Here is a 23,343-nt window from a genome sequence, read left to right on the forward strand (position 1 = left end):
GTCTCGGTCCGGCACGCAGTTCTAATCTGCCAGGAAGTTTCAGTGGTTTAATGAGTTTATTACGTGAGGAACTGTGGAAATACCAGGTCACTATCTTATTAAAAAGCACCTCCTCCGTAAAAAATAAACGTGTAATAATTTAAGTTGTGTTGTTCGAAAATACATAGCAGTTATATCAGTGCCCCTTAAAACTTACATTCTTTCATCGTAAAAGTTACTAGAAGAACATTGTAGTGAATGAAGGTTTACATAATAACCATACTGCAAATTACTCTCCTCTTTCTGTTCTATCATTTGCCAAAATATCATTTCCATATATCAAACGGCTTATGAAATATGAGGTAAATGTGGTTATTCCACTCTGGCTTTATCGTTGGGGTGGTGCGATCGCAGAGTGCGCTAGGTCACATGAATTTTCTCGAGGTCGGTGACATATAGAGAAATCCACCAAAGTGTAAAGAAAAATTCAATACGTTAGTTAAATTTCATAAGCAGCAACATGTTATGTAATATGCTCCAAACACCAAATCATAGCGACCCATACTTTTCATTGCAGACCTTTTCGAATTTCGCGCAGTGTCTTACGCCCACGTAAATATCACAATAACTACGACCAATATCCAAGTGATGGACACATCGTAATGAACCTGATGTTAAAGCTACAAGTAAAGCAAAAGCAAAACTGTTTTACCAAATAGTTTCTGTAAAAAAGACTGCAGGGCGTGCGTGTCGATCCTGTCACCGTCGACCGGTCGAAAGGTGGCAAACATTTGTCTGTCTCCCCTTCTGAATAAACGAATGAACTCTCTCCCAGCGCTTTGAACGGAAACTGGTCACTGCGCTACGGCAACCGTGTCGCGCGCTACCTTTAACAGAGATTTTAACGTAACATCCAAAACACATTTACTTTTTATGAACATTATATGGATTGTTTTCCAATTTCTGTAATTTAAATTAATTTTATGCTTAATTGTACATTTGTTAAGGGTATTTCCACTATACTGTATTAGTAAATAGGACAGTCGGTCGGTTGGCTCCGATTTGAGATTATTGATAACTCTGATATACGCCAAAGTTTGGTGTAAGTGGGACGTATACAGTCGGTGAATAAATTGCGTCCCTAGTTTCTATGCGGTACATATGGAATCGCTTTCACTGAGTGGTATCAATGGCTCCTAGAATGTATTCTTCTCTATGCTGTAAAGGAATATGTCTCTCAAGTAATCGGGAGATGGGCACCAAACATAATAGATTGGTCTATTCTAAATCAGCGAGACAAAGAACTGCTGCATCAAGTCATGGGTGTACAATGTTCTTCACATGATGCATATCTGAATGCTGTTCCGAGAAAAAGGGACCAAGATTCGGTTTAACGTCCCGTCGACATGGAGGTATTTAGAGACAAGCACAAGCTCTGATGTGTGAACTATGGAGGAAGAAATGAGCAGTATCCTTTTCAGTTATTTCGAACGTGGACTAGTCACTGTATGTCACGTAGGTAACAAACCCTTTAGGGGCAATAGAATCTCTCTGAAGATATCAAGCGAACTGTTGGGGATGAGATTGTGAACTGGAAACGCAAAGGAACAGCCACAGTTAAATCAAGACGAGACAGACCTCATCTACTGACGGATGGGTACCGTTGAATATTGCCGAAGGTAGTTTAAGAAAACGTTACAAATCAACGGAAAGAATCACTCGTGAGTTCCAAAGCGCTAACATCAACGACTCTGTGTAAGTAGCTTAAAAGAATGGGAATGATCGTCGGCAGCAACTCTTACAATGGTCAGCAAGATTTTAAAACCACAATTTTTGACAAATGTAACAGGAAATATACAAAATACACAAAATTCATTCTATCTCACACTTCCCATAACCTTCCAGTTAATGTTTCATGAGTATATTGTTTTCGTAACAACGAGGTAGATTATTTTATTAGAATATTAATATCTACGATATGGATGTTACCTTTTTGAGTTAACGATCTGTAATTACATTCCCACATCATTAAATTTCGTTGACCCAGCTACTCAGGAAAGATCCCTAAAAATCATTTCTATAGACTGGCCAACAGTATTAAGTTTACATTCAAAATAAAAAAATTCAGAAGTGAAAACAAATCAGGTTGATCAACAAAAACAAGTAGCAAAAATATCACGTGATAATAGTCCTCTAAGTGTAGAAAGAGAAAACAAACTAAAAACACCCATTCATTACTCCAGCGGTTTGTACCACCGGCTTTTGCTCCAAGAACATCATAAGTGATCATCTTAACGGATGTATCATGTCTTCTAATTTTTAAAGTTGTTTAGCATATTAAAGATTGACTTGGTGAAGTAAATAATAAAAGCTGAAAAACGTGTGTTTTGCAAGGTACAAAAATTTGTAACTCACGGACAACTGGTCGGTGAAAGCTTCTATGGCAACTGGACTTCAATCGTAACTCTATGACGTGATGTTGCACCCAATATAGATCCGTAGGTCAGTAGGTATCAGCTCTGGGAGAGGACGTACTTTCGGTTTTGAAATTTTATAATTTCATTCTTTCTTGTCTCCTAGCGCAGAAAACCAATGAACTTGATTTTGACTGATGAATTAGGGTCCACAGACGGAGTACAGACGAACTGTCTTATTCTTCAGAGTGTGTCTTAGAGTATGTTGCAATCAGTCTGCCGAGTAAGGCAGGATACACTTTTAGCAATCTTTGACAGGTCTTGTTTGTCCTCGATAAGTAGTTAACTACGATGTAATTACGATGGACAGTAGTGGATAAAAGTGTCCTTTTAGGTACTGGGGTTGATGTCAGGCAGGTGAGCATTGCCGAAGGTTACACTGTGCTTAGTGTTCGATATTTGTTTTTAACTTGGCAACAACTGTACAAGAAAGCAATATACAACATTTGGGCATTCTGTTCCGACAGTGTTCTAACGAGGCTCACATTTTCATGACTGCGAACAGCCTGACAACTAAAGTGACCTAAGTTGCGATGTAGTTCTTAGTAAAACGACAATATTTCTCCCTGCGTTTGGCAGTTACAAATCTACGTCTCAATAAAAATACACACATTCTTTTCCACAAACAGCTTAAAATACTGTAATGAATAAAAAACTGGTACTGTCCCTTCTTGCCCCCCTTTGCTGATGACTATGGTCAAGCAGCTCCTCATGATCAACACATTTCTGTAGTCATCCGTAATCGACGCTTGAGGCGGCGAGAAGAGCGAAGTCACTTGATATAGGATGACTACAGACGAGTCATTTAGTGTGATAGCTCACGCTACATCCAGTGACAATTCAAAGGAAGGGTTTGTGTTTGCCCAACCCCTGATGAGCTTTTCCAGCTATCAGGCGTAGTGCCAGCAGAGAAGTGCGAATGAAGCGGTATTACAGTACAGGGTATTCTTCGTGGTTGCCGTGCGGTCTCCTTATTGCTCTTGAGAAAACGCTAAATGAGGAAGGATGTGAAATCGCTCTACAGCACTTTGTGCTACATAATGCAGAGGACCAGACTGTACCTGCATGATAATTCACCCTACCATAAAGCAACATCCTTGAGATAATGGTTGAAACGTCCCCTTAGAACAATTTATACAAGACTGTGCTTAAACTGACACACAATATTTTTAGCGCAACGCAATCTGACTTTCAATAATCCCTACAAAACAATGGCCCTGACTAACTTTAACCTATACCTTTCACAAATCACTTACCTCACAAAATTCTTCGTTACTCGAACTACTGCAATACAGCGAGCGCCACTATTGCCAGCTAAATAAAAGATTCAAACTACAGAAGGCACTAACTACTGATAGGGATAGTTAGCAAATGAAAGATATTAATAGAGAACAAACAATGTATTTACCTTAATAGTCATAATATATATAGCAGTTCATGACAAATTACAAAACTCCGCCATCTCTCTCCCCACATCCACCACAGCTGGCGGCTCACCTCCAACTGCGCAACGCTACGCGCTGTTCACATCCAGCTGCCGCTGCCCAACACTGCAATGGCAGACAACAATGCAAACTAGCCACAGACTGCACACAGTACAGCCAGTGATTTTCATACAGAGCGCTACGTAACGTTACCAATGAGAAAATATAAACAGCCTACTTACATAAAGGGAACATAAACAGCCTACTTACATAGCCCCCATACTCCCCACAAAATAATTTTACTAATTTTTTTGGGCAGTGGCCAATACAGATTTGAAAAATTTTTTTATAATTACAATAACAAAGAAATCAAATGCACACACTTATCGATACAATGTTGGTCAGAAGCTAAAATTTTCTCACAGACCATAAAGACAGTCCTGATCATTCATCATAATAGTAATTACAGTTTTTGTTTTTCACAAAGTCTCATTAGTAAAAGAAATTGCACACAGAAGTAGTGGATTTCCATGCAGTCTTGAAGAAGTAGTGGTGTTCTTCCAACGGAAAGACAGTGCTGACTCTAGACATGCTGACAGGTAATGGGCCACAATGGAGCAAACCCACAGCAGAGTCATTCGAAGTTCTGAAGAATATTGGTAGGTAGGTCATCACAGAGCAGACCCACTGTAGTCCTGGTAGAGAGTATGGTATTGGTGGGCCATCAAAGATGCAGACCCACTGTAGTCCTTGTAGAGATAATGGTATTGGTGAGTCAGGAAAGGTGTAGACCCACAGTAGTCCCTGTAGAGATGGCCAGCAGCCATCTGCTGTGACTGTGCAGGTGTACAATCACCATCGAAGAGTCTTGCAGAGAAGATAGCAAGTCCATAAACCACCACTTGTGCACACACAAAGTTTTTGGGAATTGTCCTTAGAACCAGAAATGCTGTTATCCAGTCCCTTGCTGAATTATTAACACATGTGCAAACACTAACAGTCCCTACTTCTCACATATTGTCCATATACTATGACCAACAGAAATGTGTGCAGTGAAATGAATGCTTACAAGTTACTTAATTTGATGAACTGGTTTCAATTACAATATTATAACATGAGAATACAATTACAAAGGTACAAAATACATCATTAAAAACATAACAATACAGATAACATTTGTAGTACAGGCTTTACAACAGAATATAAATAAACATATACATCAGTGTTACAGGAATTAATGACATAAGTAAATACATAAACGATCAGAATAACTTTTGAAACATCAACTTTACACATGAGCATTAAAACAAAACAGAATAAATAATGTCTAAGCATCTTTACAAGGTAAATAACATATTATTAATGCCAATTATATTTGAGGATAACAGTATTCCTCATCATAGTGAATATAGCTTAGTATTAGAAGAAGAAAAAATTCTATGAAACTACACAAAGACAGGAAGAAAACAACTACACAAGGGTACACAAACACATAGTGGGATAACACAAAAGGAAAGGACAGGGTTTGTTTTCAGTGTAACATTTAGTACTGCAGTCCACCCCAAAACTTCATTCCATATATCTTTCCTCTTATTTCATCCTTTGTTTCCACCAAAAAAATTCTATCTAAGCATGCTTTCTGTATTTATATGTTCACACATTTCTTACCTCATCATTTATTTCCAAGAAAATCCTACCTATACCTGCTTTCTGTACTTTTTTTTTGTATAACTTCTCAATGCATTTCTTCCAATTAATCGCAACTCATTCTCTTATAGTCTACCCCCTCTTAAGCTACCTTAAATCTACTGAGCTCAGATGCTAAACTAAGGGACGAGGCAATGCAGCATCACATAAAACAATTAATATAAACAGCAATGAAAAAAAACGCAGATTTGCGAAGCAAGCAGCATTAAGAAATTAGCAAAGCAATTGTAATATTACAACTAATATAAGGCAATGTGCATCAAACAATAAAAATAAATCATTAGTAAAACTGGCTTAACAGAATAATACGAAGTCAAATTCAATAACACTATGCCTGGCAAACAGCAGCAGCTTATACCTAAACATGACATAGCTCAAGCAGAAAAAATATTACAGTGAAAACAACAATGCAGATAAGGGAAATGCATATTCACATCTTAATGTCTATGTAATTAAAGTGGTGCACCACAACAACTTATTGTAAAAAGAAATATTACCATGTACTTGAAAAGAATATTATGTATACAGTTACTGTTACTAGTCCCTTCTTATTGTTCTTTCCATTCCAAGAGCTCCTTTTTCGAAGAATGTGGATCATAAAATAATTATTTAATAGATCTGTTGACAGAAAGTGTTCACATTAGCAAATGCATTTTATTTTATTTTATGAAATTAATGCTGCAAGACAGCTGGAAACCAGATATCAAATGAAATAAGCAACTATGTACAAAGTAAAGCATAAGAACATCATTCAGTAGTCATGAGGCATTTCATAAGTTAGTAGAAAAATCTCTCAACTAGAGAGACAGTAGTCATAATCAGGTGTATAGACATAAAAATATTTCTCGTCATTTCATTAGGCATTTCAGTAAATATCATAAATTAAGAGCTCCACAGTGTAATCATATGTTTTCAAGTTCGACCATGTCGTTTTTGCGATGCTTTCTGCAAAGGAACGTCAATAGCAAGGATAATGGCCTCCCTTTTTTTTCTTTTCTACCTGTGCCTCTGGAAAGGCACGCACTCCAATGGCTTGTTCTCCAGGCGTCTGACGCACCTGGGTGCCCACGACGCACGTGCAGGTGGTCACTTAACTTTCTTACGGAAATATTTACGACAGCAGTTTCCGCTACAGTGACAGTCTCATATACAAATTTCACAGGTCGATAATTTACGTTGCAAATATGTAGAAACAAAATCCTATGAATATAACAGTGTCCAAAAGTTTTCGCCGGCATTGTGATACATTCACGCATTTACATACACATTTCATAACTCTTAAAAGTACGATTCTTGGTTTCCAACAACCTTTTTCACAAATTAGAGTGCCTAACCCCTACTCATATTCCTTACCTTATTCGTAATCAACATTCCTCAACAGCACAATACACATCGTCATCGTGCTAATCATAACACCTCTGTCAACTCTCAAAAACGTCGTAGCTTTCTGCAATAACTTCAAAACCTAAAGAAAATTCTCTGCTCATTTCAATAGTGTCATCTACCTCAAATGTACTTTAAAAATTATGATCCCATCCCAAATACATCATTCAAAGCTCTCATAGTTTCACAATGGTTCCGAAAAAATATGAACAGTTCACAAAGTACAGACAAAATACAATTTCGTAAGTGTGAAGATATCCAGCGGTGTAATCACGTAAACATCTGTCACTGACGTAATAAAAAAGTTTGTTCTCTCAGTTAAATGATCAGATAGCTGTGTAATTTGTGTTAGAGAAATATGGTACCGATGTGTAAAGTTGTATAAGCAAATACCATATTAGCTAGGGCTCCTTGTGCTTGCCAAACACATGGTACACAAAGCAGGCGTGTACCCCCATGAGGATTATTGTAATTATACCCTCAGCTGTTACAGATTACAGCAATGGAATGAAATGTATCACGGAAAACTTTCTTTGTAATTAAAAAATCTTTAAAAATAAATGTTTTAAGTACAAAATTAATCACTCAAATACGTGTCCTGTAGCGCTAAATGTGCGTCTTGCTGTAAGACAATCTCTGTGGAAGTGTCATAGTTATTGTCCTCCGAAAGCTAAGTTCTGCAGAAGTCAATGTACTTACCTCATGATAAACAAAAGTGAAATGCTTTGCGTATAGATTTCTTAGTTATTACGCTTATTGTTGTGATGAAGAAATTACTGTGCTGTAACGTATTGTTGTGCTACGGAAAAGGTTGTCTCATTGTAGCTATACCACAAAAGTTACTATTAAACATGTTTTACTTTCCAGAAGAATTCAGAAAAACCGTGCAGATATAAAACAGATACACCGCAAAAGAAATATTGTAAATTGTCACTCATTAGTACCGTCGTGATAAAATCGTGTAGCTGTCACATAAACTAACCACTGTGTCATCTGGTATCTCAAAGAAAGTAGTTTCAATCCAGAATGTATTTTCAAGTGAACCAAAATGTTGCATTAAAATCTCATTAGTAGTACCAGATATGTTCTAAGTATGTGAGCCTTATAGTCGTTACGTAATCGTGCAACTAACAAGCAAGAATGTACACACACAATAACACTGTGTTGTCTGTTCGCAATAACAATGCATTCGTAATTTCTGTTTAAATAAGTTCTCTTGGTTCTTGACTGGATATTTAACTTCAAACATTGTTGCATGGTAACAGTTTCGAAAGCATACTAGTAACGTGAAGTGAAACGTTTTATGGCAAAGACAAAGTTAAAAAGCAGATTATCTTTCAATAAACGGTTTTACATGTGATATGTGGTGTAAACCTTTACTCTTCCTAGTACGCAGAGTTTCAACTTCAACGCAATTATCATGTGGTATACGTCGGATTCTGTAAGGTCCATTATAAACTAGAAAGAATTTGGGACTCAAGTGTTTCTTCTTATGTGACAATGAATGAGCTTTAATGAGAACTTTCTGACCAATATATAATTTCTTTGCATTTGCTTTACCGTGCACTTTTCTCCTTTTGTCTGCTGCAGATTTTATATTTTTAAGAGCCAAATCAATTATGTCTTTGTGTCGAAGTTTACGTGTATTCAGGAAAGGTACAAGCTCTCTGATTCTGTTCGGTGGTTCTTCATTCTTCAGTACAAGAGTAGGTGGTAAAGCAGTGGAATCATGAGGCATTTCATTCAGCACATTTTGAAATAAATGTAAATATCTGTCCCAATGCTGATGGTTTCTGTGACAATAAAGTCTGCAAAGCTTTTTGATTTCTTTCATAATCCGTTCAGACGGGTTACAATGTGGTGAATACAATGAAATAAAAACAGGTTTGATTTTATGGTTCCGAAGCATGCGTGACCAAACAGCAGATCTAAATTGCGGTCCGTTATCTGAAATGACTTTACTAATGTGTCCAACTTCACGTAAGAAATTTTTAACAAAGGCGTTGGATACAGACCGTCCAGTGGCTTTACGTAACGGAGTGAAAGAAACAAATTTTGAAGTAAGTTCAACAGCGACTAGAACGTACGAAAATCCATTCGATGTTCTGACAAGGGGTCCCAAGAGATCAACAGCAGCAAATGCTTTTAATTTAGAAGGAATAATAGGAAACAACAGAGCACGATGTGAGATAGTAGATGGTTTCGCCTTTTGACAAAGTTTACAAATAGACAAGTCTCTTCGAATTCTTTTTTCCATATTGTTAAAATAACATGTCGTTCGAAGAATATGATAACATTTTCGAGGACCAAAATGTGCGTAGCTGAAATGAATATACCAAATGAGCTTAATAACAAAATCGTCTGGAATGCAAAGTACCCATAGCTTGTCATCAACAGTGCAGCGTTTGAAGAGTATGTTGTTTCTAACCAGGTAATAATGCCGAAGCTGAGTGTGTGTCTTTTCATGCCATTTACTTTTGATGTCTTTCCAAATCGGATCTTTATCTTGTTCATGAGCAATGTCCTTTAAAGATGTGGTGATGAAGTTTTCAAAGGCGACTTTCTGAATGTAAAGAATACTGAAATTTTTCTCGAGGTTGCCTTCTGTGTTACTTTTCTCAAGCCCAGCCGGTGCGCGTGAAGTGCGTCCGCAACAATGTTCTCCTTGCCGGGAATGGAGACTATTGTGAAGCGGAATTCTTGCAGAAACAATGCCCAACGTTTTAACCTGTCATGATTTAACTTTGAAGACATAAGAAATTGTAATGCACGATAATCACTATATACTTTTACGTGCTTACCAGGAAGAAAGAAACGGATTTTGTTAAATGCCCAAACGATAGCTAAAGCTTCTAATTCAGTAACGGAATAATTTTTTTTCAGATTTTGTTAGCACTCGGCTAGCAAAAGCAATGGTTTTCTGAACAGTAGTGTCATTTTCTATGGCTTCTTGAAATAAGTGGGCACCAAGACCGACTTTAGAAGAATCCGTGCTAAGGCAGAAATCTTGTGACAGATCTGGATGAGCTAGTATTGGCGCATTATGTAGCGATTCTTTCAAAGAATTGAATTCCAACTGTGCTTGTTCGTCCCAGTTCCAAATAATATTTTTTCCAGTGAGAGAACAAAGTTTTGGTGTAACTAGAATTTGCATATTCAGAAAACGACGGTAAAAATTTACGAGACCTAGAAAACAGAGGACTTGTCTTTTTGTGGATGGAACTGGAATGGCTCTGATTGCTTCTAACTTTTCAGGATGCGGCTGAATGCCTTCAGAAGAAATAATATGTCCCAAAAACTTCACCTTTGACCTACCGAATTCAGACTTTTCCAAGTTAACTGTAATTCCAGATTCTGCAAAAATACGTAACAAACTGTTGAGGATGCGGTTATGTTGATCCTACGAAGCTTCTGCTATTAGAATATCGTCCACATATAAGGTGATGTGACGTTTGAAGAACTCAGGTAGTATGGAATTTAGCCCGCGAATGAATGCTACTGAAGTAATGTTCAAACCAAAAGGAAGTTTCCGAAACTGATAACAAACGCCGAAACAAAGGAAAGCTGTGTATTTTCTACATTCTGGATGAAGTTCGATCTGATAAAAGCTGGATCTGAGATCAATGGAAGACAACACTTTTACACCATTAAAATTTTGAAGAAGTTCTTCCATCGTCTGCAGCCTGTCTGTTTCAGGAATAATGATTGTATTGATTTGTCTCGAATGTAAGACAAGCCTGATCGATCCATTTTTCTTCTCAACAACATGTAATGGATTGTTGTATGAGCTTACTGCAGGCTCAATAATGCCCTCATCAAGCATAGATTGTATTTCTGTTCTAACACAGTCCCTATAATGTGCTGGAATTACGTATGGTCTAACACAAAATTTAGTATGCTGACGAACACGAAATTGGTATTGAAATCCCTTGATTGTTCCTGTTTTGTGAGTAAAAACTGTGGAATGTGCTTGTAAAATCTCAAAAAGGTCCTGCCTATCAGTGTCATTACAATTCTCAATTGTTTGAATTTTTTCTGAATTAACTCATTAATTTCAAATATGCTGTCGATATCATCCCTGTCAGTACTAGCAGAGTGATTGTTAGTGTCTAGTTCCGTAGAAAATTCCGAACTGTTGTCTAACAGAAGGTAAAGCCGATAAATTCCCTCATCATGGTTTGAGAGCCAGTCTTCAAATTTCAAAGCTATTGACTTACCTTCTTTCTCTAAACTTATTTCAGCATCGTGAAAGCTTAAGATTGCTTTGTATTCATTCAAAAAGTCTATTCCCAGTATAATTTCCGTCGACAATAATGGAACAATAAGAAAGTTCATAGAGAAGCTGTAGCTTTGGCAAAAGAATTCTAAATTGGTTTGTTGGCGTACATCGACACTTTTTCCAAAGATTGCACCTTGTAATTTAATCTTACGTAACGGAAGTGTGGGGCAATCGTTCGATTTGTTGCATTTGCTAAAAGCTGTTTCACTAATTACTGAAATGGGACTGCCAGAGTCAAGTACTGCCGTAAATTTTACGTCATTTACAGTAATGTGAATCACAGGATATGCAATGTTGTTATGTTTTACGTCGTGTTCCTGGAGTAAGATGTCCCTAATGTCTTCCATTTTTACGTAATTACTAGCTATGGCAGCTGTGTCGTCAGTCTCATAAGTACGTCTTGTGGCTGCCAGCGGTGTGAGTCATTGCCCATTGTCTCTTTGTTGGCACGCGTCGTTATTGGGATTTGGAGACCTAACTTCTACAAATTCACTGTGACGAGAATCCCGCCAGTTCTGATGCATTTCAGGTCAGTCGTTACGATCATATCGTCTGTCGTTATGTCGGTAGATTCCATAGTTTCTTTCTTGTCGGTCACGTGGTGGAGAATTTCTCCCTGAGTCGTAACTGTGCGCTGGACCGTTGCGTCTAAAGTTATTCTGTGTCCCTTGATAATAATTGTTTTGGTTCCCATATTGTCTGTTTCTCTGATTGTCTCCGTGATAGTCATTACCGCAGAGAGGTGATCTTTCCCGGTAATTATTACTACTCTGCCAACGGTTGTCATACGGGTGATGTCTGTTTTGGTCACGATTTGTGTTGTAAAAATAGCCTTGTCGTGTCCAGTTATTATTTCTGTCGTCACGGAATTGTGATGGATGTGCCCTGTAGTGATTGTTTTCCCGTTTTCGCATCCCGCGACTGTCTGTGTCAATTTCTAATTCTTGTAAGAGTCCCTGAAAAGCTTCAATGTCTTCTTTGCAACGTCCTGCTAAAATAATATGTCGTAAATGTTCAGGCAGTTTGATTAAGCAAATGCGGATGAGTTCTGAGGGGCTGTATGGGTTTGACAGGTTCTTGTGCAACATGTCTTCAAAATATTTCACAAGACTGGAAAATTCAGATTGTTCGAAATGTTTCATCATTATGATGCCATGTTTTACTCGGTCTTGTGTGGCTTGAGACCAATATGCTGAGAGGAAGGCATGGTAAAATTCTCCTTCACTGTGGCAATCGTGAATGACCGATCGCATTCTTAGAGCTGGTTCATTCTCTAAGTAGCCACACATAAATTCTAACCTGTGCTCCACTGACCAGTTGGGAGGGAAACAATGAGAGAATTGATGGAGCCATGCTTGTGGATGAATGTCGTTGCCAGAATTCTTAAACGTTTTGAATTTACGTGTAGTAATGAACAGCTTATAGTCAAAATCATCGTGTCGGCGAGTAGCATGTCGGTCATTGTTACGTCGTCTCGGCGGTTCCATCTCAAAATTCGGTGCACATTGCCAATTTCTTTCATAACTTCCAAAATGCCCTGTGTTACGATTTTGTGGCTGTTCCGTATTTCTATGTCCCTCTTCCCGTATTGGAGCGCGAGTGTCCTCTGAAATACGTAATTCTTGTATTACCTGTGTCAGCTGATCTTGTACTTCCCGGATTTCTCTTTGGTGTTGCGTATTAATTTGATTCAGATTTTGTTTCAGTTTCCCAATTTGTTCGCACTCTTCTGTGTCATTAAAGACTACTGGTTTTGTGTTATTCAGATTATCATCTACCTTCGTAGATAAGTTAGTGACCTGATCTGATAATGAACTAATTTCCTCCATGTGTCTTTCTGAACCAATTTTCAGAGTATCTACTGTGTCCTTTAAGTTTTCCTGAGTTTTGCAAGTTGCGTAACCGAATCGGTAGATGCAACTGAGTCCATTTTGGCTTGCAAGGTCTCATGATTTTCATGAACAATAGTTTGCAGTTCTTTTATGGCTGCTTCGATATTCTGTAATGCATTTTCATGACGCGAAAAAATTGGTTGGAAATGCTCACAAATTTGTGTTTTTACGTCATTACAGACTTTTTGACATTTCGATTCAATGTTATGTAACTCAGTAGTTAAATCTTCACGTGTTTGTTCAAGCGTGATGTGAAGATTTTGATCCATTGCGTCTAACTGTTGCTGTGTTTGTCTCTGGTGTTGTTCCATTATGTCTAACTTTTGAAGATTTTGTTCCATTGTGTCTAACTGTTGCTGTGTTTGTCTCTGATATTGTTCCATTGTGTCTAACTTTTGAAGCTTTTGCTGTGTTTGTCTCTGATTTTGTTCCATTTGTTGCATTAGTTGTAATAACAATACATTAGTGTCTGGAATCTGTTCCTCTACGCTTTTCGGCAGTGCATTTGCACCGTCAACATTCACATTTTGACAAGCTGAAAATGTGTCTTGACTTATTTGAGAAAACGGTGAGGACGCAAAACCTGAATCTACAGTATTTGTAAAATTGTGTCCTGTCATTTCGGATTCCTGAGGCGAGCTGTTGCCAACCGATCGATCGATAATGCTTCCCTGTTCACAACCTGTTTCACTGTCTACACCATTATTTGCCGCCCGCTCCATTTCCCTATGCACAATTACCAAATTACTACTTTCAACATTAGTTAATTCATTACTCGGTGGCGCTAACACACTGCTTTCGTCTTCACTGTCATTTCTCAGTTTACTTTGGAGCCTAGTGTTACGTTTTTCACACGCCATTATTGTCACAATATTTCACACAACAACACAAAAAAACACAATTTGAAGGGCAAAAATAAGAGAACACATTAACATAGAACTGAAAATAATATCTGGTTAATTGCAAGCGCAGCTGCGAAATACTTGGTGCAAATCTACATGCATGCCACAACTGTTTTACTGTACAACAATGAAAAACCACAACTACCAAGGAAATTCTCTCTATAATTACGCGCTAGCAATAAACAAAAGCACTAAATACACAAACTACAAGAAAAAATCAGAAGATTCCAGTGAGGTATCCTAGGCTAAGGGTCGACATATGAAACGTCCCCTTAGAACAATTTATACAAGACTGTGCTTAAACTGACACACAATATTTTTAGCGCAACGCAATCTGACTCTCAATAATCCCTACAAAACAATGGCCCTGACTAACTTTAACCTATACCTTTCACAAATCACTTACCTCACAAAATTCTTCGTTACTCGAACTACTGCAATACAGCGAGCGCCACTATTGCCAGCTAAATAAAAGATTCAAACTACAGAAGGCACTAACTACTGATAGGGATAGTTAGCAAATGAAAGATATTAATAGAGAACAAACAATGTATTTACCTTAATAGTCATAATATATATAGCAGTTCATGACAAATTACAAAACTCCGCCATCTCTCTCCCCACATCCACCACTGCTGGCGGCTCACCTCCAACTGCGCAACGCTACGCGCTGTTCACATCCAGCTGCCGCTGCCCAACACTGCAATGGCAGACAACAATGCAAACTAGCCACAGACTGCACACAGTACAGCCAGTGATTTTCATACAGAGCGCTACGTAACGTTGCCAATAAGAAACATAAACAGCCTACTTACATAAAGGAAACATAAAAAGCCTACTTACATGGTTTATAGACATTTACATTTTTGAACTGGACCTGTTGAGTTCCGACCTGTACCCAGTGCAATACATTTGGGATGAGTTTGAACGTTAATTTCACGCAAGTCCCTAGCGTCACTACCCTTCAGCTATAGAGGAAGAATGGGCTGCACCGAAAATGTATGCTACTTATTTCAAGTCGTCGTAGCGGAGAAGGCTGGATACACCACGCATTACAGTTCACAAATAGTGTGCGGATCCTTTCTATTAGATAGTTTAGTTGCAGTTATGTCTACTGTAACTGGTCCTACATCACACTCGTATAACATATGAGCCTTAGGAAATACGTGTTTTCATAGTTGTGATGCTTATAATGGCGGTGCCTTGCATGAAAGCTACACACTTTCAGTTTTACCACATTCATTGGATATCTTTCTGGAAAGTTCGGACGCCAACAACATCAAGCCTTCTATCCATCTACTAGCTTTGGATTTTATATATATATATATATATATATATATATATATATATATGCTCCTGGAAATGGAAAAAAGAACACATTGACACCGGTGTGTCAGACCCACCATACTTGCTCCGGACACTGCGAGAGGGCTGTACAAGCAATGATCACACGCACGGCACAGCGGACACACCAGGAACCGCGGTGTTGGCCGTCGAATGGCGCTAGCTGCGCAGCATTTGTGCACCGCCGCCGTCAGTGTCAGCCAGTTTGCCGTGGCATACGGAGCACCATGGCAGTCTTTAACACTGGTAGCATGCCGCGACAGCGTGGACGTGAACCGTATGTGCAGTTGACGGACTTTGAGCGAGGGCGTATAGTGGGCATGCGGGAGGCCGGGTGGACGTACCGCCGAATTGCTCAACACGTGGGGCGTGAGGTCTCCACAGTACATCGATGTTGTCGCCAGTGGTCGGCGGAAGGTGCACGTGCCCGTCGACCTGGGACCGGACCGCAGCGACGCACGGATGCACGCCAAGACCGTAGGATGCTACGCAGTGCCGTAGGGGACCGCACCGCCACTTCCCAGCAAATTAGGGACACTGTTGCTCCTGGGATATCGGCGAGGACCATTCGCAACCGTCACCATGAAGCTGGGCTACGGTCCCGCACACCGTTAGGCCGTCTTCCGCTCACGCCCCAACATCGTGCAGCCCGCCTATGAGAGTCGCTTCTGCCTTGGTGCCAATGATGGTCGTATGCGTGTTTGACGCCGTGCAGGTGAGCGCCACAATCAGGACTGCATACGACCGAGGCACACAGGGCCAACACCCGGCATCATGGTGTGGGGAGCGATCTCCTACACTGGCCGTACACCACTGGTGATCGTCGAGGGCACACTGAATAGTGCACGGTACATCCAAACCGTCATCGAACCCATCGTTCTACCAATCCTAGACCGGCAAGGGAACCTGCTGTTCCAACAGGACAATGCACGTCCGTATGTATCCCGTGCCACCCAACGTGCTCTAGAAGGTGTAAGTCAACTACCCTGGCCAGCAAGATCTCCGGATCTGTCCCCCATTGAGCATGTTTGGGACTGGATGAAGCGTCGTCTCACGCGGTCTGCACGTCCAGCACGAACGCTGGTCCAACTGAGGCGCCAGGTGGAAATGGCATGGCAAGCCGTTCCACAGGACTACATCCAGCATCTCTACGATCGTCTCCATGGGAGAATAGCAGCCTGCATTGCTGCGAAAGGTGGATATACACTGTACTAGTGCCGACATTATGCATGCTCTGTTGCCTGTGGTTCTGTCAGTGTGATCATGTGATGTATCTGACCCCAGGAATGTGTCAATAAATTTTCCCCTTCCTGGGACAATGAATTCACGGTGTTCTTATTTCAATTTCCAGGAGTATATATATATATATATATATATATATATATATATATATATATATATATATATATATATGTGTGTGTGTGTGTGTGATCGGAAATTGAAAAGCTCATAAGGGTGTTACAGGGGAAATAATTATTATGAAGCAAAAAATAAGACTTAGGCAGTTGCGATCTGAACTCGCTACTAAGGGTTCCGTTGAAACTTAATCATCTACATACACAGTTCATTCATTCCAGAAATCAGGAATTTCGACCAGTTTTGCCTGTTATCGACATTAACACAGGAAAGATATCGGTCCCAGGGATTCCAAGATACTCGAGAATGTATCAGATTCAAGTTTTACTTCGGATAATAAAAGAAATTTTCACATTTTTCTGAACTTTTCCTTTACTTGTACTGTGAAGGCTTGCCCGTTGCCAAATTTCATTATTGTAGGTCAACGGGAAGTACCCTATAGCGTTTCTTGAGTGGGTTTCCAAGTACCAAAGTATATGACATAAATTGTCACATCTTTTGGTTGCACTGATTTGGAAGCTTACATTTAATTCAACACCAAAGGCCTATGGGTGTTAGTAGGTGACATAAATTTCAGCATGACATGTGTTCCGTTACTGAGAGAAAGTGGTGTTGTCTGACTGACAGACAGACTGACAGTCTGTATTGACTGAGCAGTTTCATTGTATTGACTGAGCAGCTTCAACGTTTTATACCGTCAAGGTACCTCACTCTTTAGTGTGAAATAAACTTCAGCTTCATACGTCTTACCGTTGTTAAGAAAAAGGCTTCTTAACTGACGCACAGACAGAGAGGCATACAGGCAACAAAGGTTATCTATAAGGATCCCGTTTTTGGCGACGGACGTAGGCAACCCTATAAATTAGAATTTTGTGCCTTTTCCGAGTTAACCTTCATGGATGTTAGCCACACAGGACGTTGCTCACGCTAATTCAAGCGGCCCACCAGATACAATGAGTGTCAGTAGTTCTGATAGTGTAGATGATAGTACTACATACTGCTCAGTCTTTGGCTCAAGTTCGATCCGCACTGGCATTCCGTGGCCAATATTTGCATCGCTCTCTTTTTCGGTATATGGGAACCAAACGAAGAACACGTTTGGCGACACAGTCGCTGACGGGCTGCTAGAATTTGCGAGTCAAGTGCCTGATTGGCTAATCTCAGTGCTAATTAACCTGGTAACAGCGCAACTTACCAAATTTTTTCATTGGCAATTATTTCTCAGAACAAACTATGCAGCCACACCCTTGTACGATTGAACAATAAGTATATCCTTAAAAATATTAATACCACAGCCGTAATTTTCTTAATTATTTTATTCCATTTCGGTGCCTGATTGGTTCCATCTGCCAGAGCCTATACACACAGGTAGATGAGTCATGTAACTACTGTGCAATTGAGGGATCGCTAAATTCAGCTGGATTCCGCAGATTTGCCTCACAACAAGACACACAGAACAATTATATTCAGTCAGACTCCTGCAGTAACACGCGCTTATTTAATGTACAGTTTACGTGTTCCGTAAACCGAGCATTCAGCAAGTACTGTGGTCGGAATTGAGAAGCGATCGCGCAGGCGTCCGTGGTTTTCCACCTCTCACAGGGACGCGACGCAGACCGCGGAATATCGGCCGCTCAGTCCACAGCGGCAGCGGCAGTTTCGCTTTAAACCGCGCGGCGGCGTCGGGGAAGGGTGATGGGGGGAGGGGGCGCTGGAACCAACCGCCGCCCACGCTACCGCCGCCCCTGCCGCCACCGCTGGCGCCATCCGACCCACTGGAGTACCGAGTCGAGCGCGAACATTCTGTTCTGTCCTTCCGGGGAGGCGCCGAGCCGCGCACCATCCGCCACTCCCACTTTGCCACTGTGCCAGCGATTTCAGACCGGACGAAAAACTCTTATCGCTGTACACAGCGAGAATTCTCGCAGCGGGAAATGGTACGCTATGATTATATAGTTCCCGGTAGCGTGTATAGAGCGAGACCATTATCACCGGTCCGTTTCTCTTCAGTTAATTTCAGCGCCGTTAATTTCTGTAGAATTTTTCAGCGCTCTTAATTGCTGGATAATTTCCGAAAGAAACCATGCCGTACGATGCGTAAAAAGTAGCGTGTCTTTGCAGGAGCGCTTTGCCGTTCATGAAGACACCCTCGAGAAACATTTTTGGCTAAAATGTCAGCTCCTTGTAGATTCCTAAACGAGCAATTTCCATGGGTATTCAGGGTATAACTGGTGTAAGTGCAGATATTTTTACATCTGTCACCCTTTGGCTAAAATGTCAGCCCCTTGTAGATTCTTATACGAACAATTTCCATGGATATACAGGGTGTAACTGGTGTTAAGTGCAGATATTTTTACATCTGGTGCCCTAATATATACCCAAATGAATGTCGTCTACGTCGAAGAGTCTTCCCGTAAACATGTTACATATTTACTAAGTAACGTCGTTTGCTCGGTCGTAACTACACTACTACTGGACTATCTTTCAGTACAGACTTTCCGTTTTGCGCCCACGTGTCCACACTGCAACATGTGACCTGCTGCTCAAGGAAAAACAACCATTAATGGCTTGCTCTTGTCACATGTACCTGAAGGTATTACCCAACATAATAACATACGGCTTGTAATAGCTATAATTGCTACTCTGCAAATGATGTAAATACTGATACAAAGTTGTTCAGTACCCATTCTTAGTCACCAACAGCAGTACCTGCACTTACGCGTTACACTCAGTATTTACGGTTACTTTTGCCCATAGTTACACGTCTATCAGTTGAGGAGACTAGAGATTACTTAAAAACAAACGACAACTTTTCGTAATGTTCGTTTATTATCGTTACAGTGTTGCCAACATGAGATTCAGTTCAAAAATGGTTCACATGGCTCTGAGCACTATGGGACGTACCAACTGAGCTCATCAGTCCTCTAGAACTTAGAGCTACTTAAACCTAACTAACCTAAGGACATCACACACATTCATGCCCGAGGCAGGATTCGAACCTGTGAGCGTAGCAGTCGCGCGGTTCCGGACTGAAGCGCCTAGAACCGCTCGGCCACCGCGGCCGGCCCAGATTCAGTTGATCTCGTCTTACTGCTGATAGATGGCGTAGCGCACTGACAACGGTCCAGCACGGCCCACACCATCCTACAGTTGGCTGAAGCTACTTATTTTATTATTCTGGCGTCTGACAATAAAGACATTTAACGCGGAATTTTTACATGTGCATTCGACAGACTGGTCGGAATTTAGGCTAGTGTGATTTCTGCTTCATCTATGTTAAAAGAGTGACTAAAATAGGAATATTGTTCAGTACTTCAGCGCAACCGTGTGGCGCTGCTATATGGCGATAGCAGTCATGGCGGATCAAGGCGATGCTAATTCCTCTCTAGTTACTGTTACTCCTATTTTACTGTCCCTGTCAATGCCGATTCCAGAACATTCTTCCACACAAACAACTAATAGTGTGACGTCCCCTTTTACTCTCGCATACTTTCACCATGTCAATTTTCGTTACTAATTCTGATACGGACTGTACCCAAAATTTTGCACTTGGGCGCCCCTAGCGCCAGTCCCAGCTTCGCACCCGAAGCGGCGGCTTGGCGTTGCGATAAACCGAATATCGCACTTCATTTAGGATCGCATCTATGTAAATGAGCACGTAAAATTCCGTTTGAAAAATCATTTTGCTTGTAACGTGGATCATATCGACGCTTTCTATGGACACTGGACATCGCATGACAGAACTGATAAGCTATTTTCACAGATCAGGACCACATGAAAAAAGCTGGTTTATGGCAACATACGTTTTCCCTTTTTTGCCATTCTTCACAATAGCTTCTCATTCTTAATCTCTCTTGTCCTCTTACATATTCCGTGCATGACCTACCTTTCTACTTTTGTGTGTCTTCATGAAACCTTCGACTTCTTATGCCTTTTCTCTAAATTCGTGTCTACTTTCTATGTCTGTTGCTCTCATTTCATGGAAGCCTTTCTTAACTTCTCTAAATCAGGACAAATGGGTTTTAAGATTTTTGTCAGTTGCTGAATATATTTTTTCAACTTCTTTATCCATTCTATTTGTGTGGTATCAATTGCTATTCTCCGATTTCTCATTGTATCTACTGTAATGCCATTTTTTCATATACTTTCTTGTTGCAGCTCGATTTCCTGCATTTATTTTATATTTCGGATTCAAAATTCCTCAAATTATTCTTCATTCTTTTTCATGAACTATATTTAGATGTTTTGCTGTGCTTACGGTGAGGTATTGTCACGGTTACAGGCATCTGGTTTTAATCACTAGATTGTTATGTATCAGTTTTATATTACTAAATAAGGATTTTTATTGTACGTGTTCTCTGTTAACTGGAATGCATTTTCCATTTTCCTGGCTCTGTTTACGTTAACTGCCCTGTCCTGAGCATTTTGATATATTGTTTGCACATACAGGAAAAGACTGCACTCTACACGTACCTTACAAAATTTGATCGCTATTTCTGTCGAACTTGTGTTTACTTAACATTAAATCAAATCCTCTGTTAGTAATTGAACAGATTATCTGTATTGAGATATTTCAACCCTGCCCTTCGAGGGTAATACACCAATTACTCAAAATACCTTTGAAAGAAATGTATCGAAAGCTCATTCAGCACCGGTATTATATTGGGGGGTTTGTGGGTTTAGTTGATGGCTCCTCTCCCGCCGTAAAACCTAACATATCACTGTCAGTAAGAGACTGTTCAGACTCCCAATAACCTTTAGTGAATCTGACGATAATTTCTAGGAGAGGGACCACATGAGACAAGCTAAATTCCACAGATAGTTGATAAAATTAATGTAAGTAAGATTGGTTGTGGCTTCTACGCTAGACCTGAACCAACTTTTAATACGCGAAGATTTTTGTTATGAGGAAGTAGCCCTCCTTCTGAAGCAGTCATGTCGGTGTGGATCGAGTGCTCGCACCCAAAAATGGATTTGCGAAAGGAGAGAAAATTTCAACAAAGACATTTTGGAATCTAATGGCAATGCGAATACAACATTTAATGAATAATTCTAGTCACTTACTTCAAGCCTTTGTCATTGGGTCAGCATATCGTTCGTGGTTGACTATAGTGATCCCTTTTCAATTGCTTAGTGGAACTTGTTTCGCTTAAGAAAAATTATTCTGAATGTTTTGAAACGACTGTGCGAACGTATACTCTCTCGCCGAAATCGATTGGATTTGCTGTTATGGGGCTGGAGGCTTGTCTTGGTGTAATTCGTCCTTTCGGAGTCCGCAAGTACGTAATTCCCAACTCTCTACAGTGACACTAATATTGGCAGGTCGAGCTTAATTGATAAGATTTGTTTGAGTACTTTTATTCATTGCACTGGTGCCCTTAGGCCTAGGTTTTGAAGCGAAACGTTGAAGGATGCCTAGTAGCAGTCTAAGTTAAGAATAAAAGGGAACTGACATTGTGCATCGTCGACTTGTAATTCTCATGTTAGCTGAGTCCAGTCTTGCTGAAGGAACGTTGAATTCATATTTACATGTTGTTTATGCAGACTATCTTAAAAGGAAGATAGATGTTTGTAAAAATGGAAATTGAATTGTTTCCTCGATAACGAAACGTATACGATGTATCGTCGAAAAAGTCGGGTGCAGATGATTACTGGTCATCGGATGATGAATCGTAGCCTTTGAAGATGAACACGTAGAATCAACATTATCCACAATAGTTAATACATGAAGCAGCTGTAGTCGATGTTGAGTTCTCCAGCCTGAAGACATTTGGTGAAACTCTCCACGCCAGTCCACCCTGTCCTTCTTCATGTGTGAATAACAGCACCCACCCGCCGTATTGTAATTCGGGTTCATTACATTGAAATAGGACTTATACCAGTTCTAACTTTCAAAATTCATCTTCATAATGGTCATATGCTTTATGTTTAAAATACTAGTCCATATTATAGTGATTTAGAGGTGTGTTGCGGTGAGAAGATATACAGGCGTCATCGAGTCCCTTACATTTTGTAAATGAATAAAATACACATTGTTCCAAAAGTATGTACATTCATACACATTTGTCCTCTTGATTACGCACTTTTGAAGCTGAAAGCACTCGTTGTCCAAACGGACCACTTGTTTTGACTCACACTGAATGAAAAATCAAAATACTGTAATATAATTTGTAGGAACATTAAGCCACGTATTAATTCACAAATTCCTCGCAGGTGTTTCACAGTTCTCCGTTTCAATCTAATTTAGCAGCTGTACATCCCTCCATTTCGTCACTTACCGTACCTTTGCGTGTGCACCTGTGCATCTACACTCGTACACCTCGGGACTACTTCGACCTTTTCATTCAATGTTGTTGTTGTTGTTGTTGTGGTCTTCAGTCCTGAGACTGGTTTGATGCAGCTCTCCATGCTACTCTATCCTGTGCAAGCTTCTTCATCTCCCAGTACCTACTGCAACCTACATCCTTCTGAATATGCTTAGTGTATTCATCTCTTGGTCTCCCTCTACGATTTTTGCCCTCCACGCTGCCCTCCAATACTAAATTGGTGATCCCTTGATGCCTCAGAACATGTCCTTCCAACCGATCCCTTCAACTGGGCAAG

The sequence above is a fragment of the Schistocerca cancellata genome, chromosome 8, assembly GCF_023864275.1.
Source record: "Schistocerca cancellata isolate TAMUIC-IGC-003103 chromosome 8, iqSchCanc2.1, whole genome shotgun sequence".
Classification (NCBI taxonomy): Eukaryota; Metazoa; Arthropoda; class Insecta; order Orthoptera; family Acrididae; genus Schistocerca; species Schistocerca cancellata.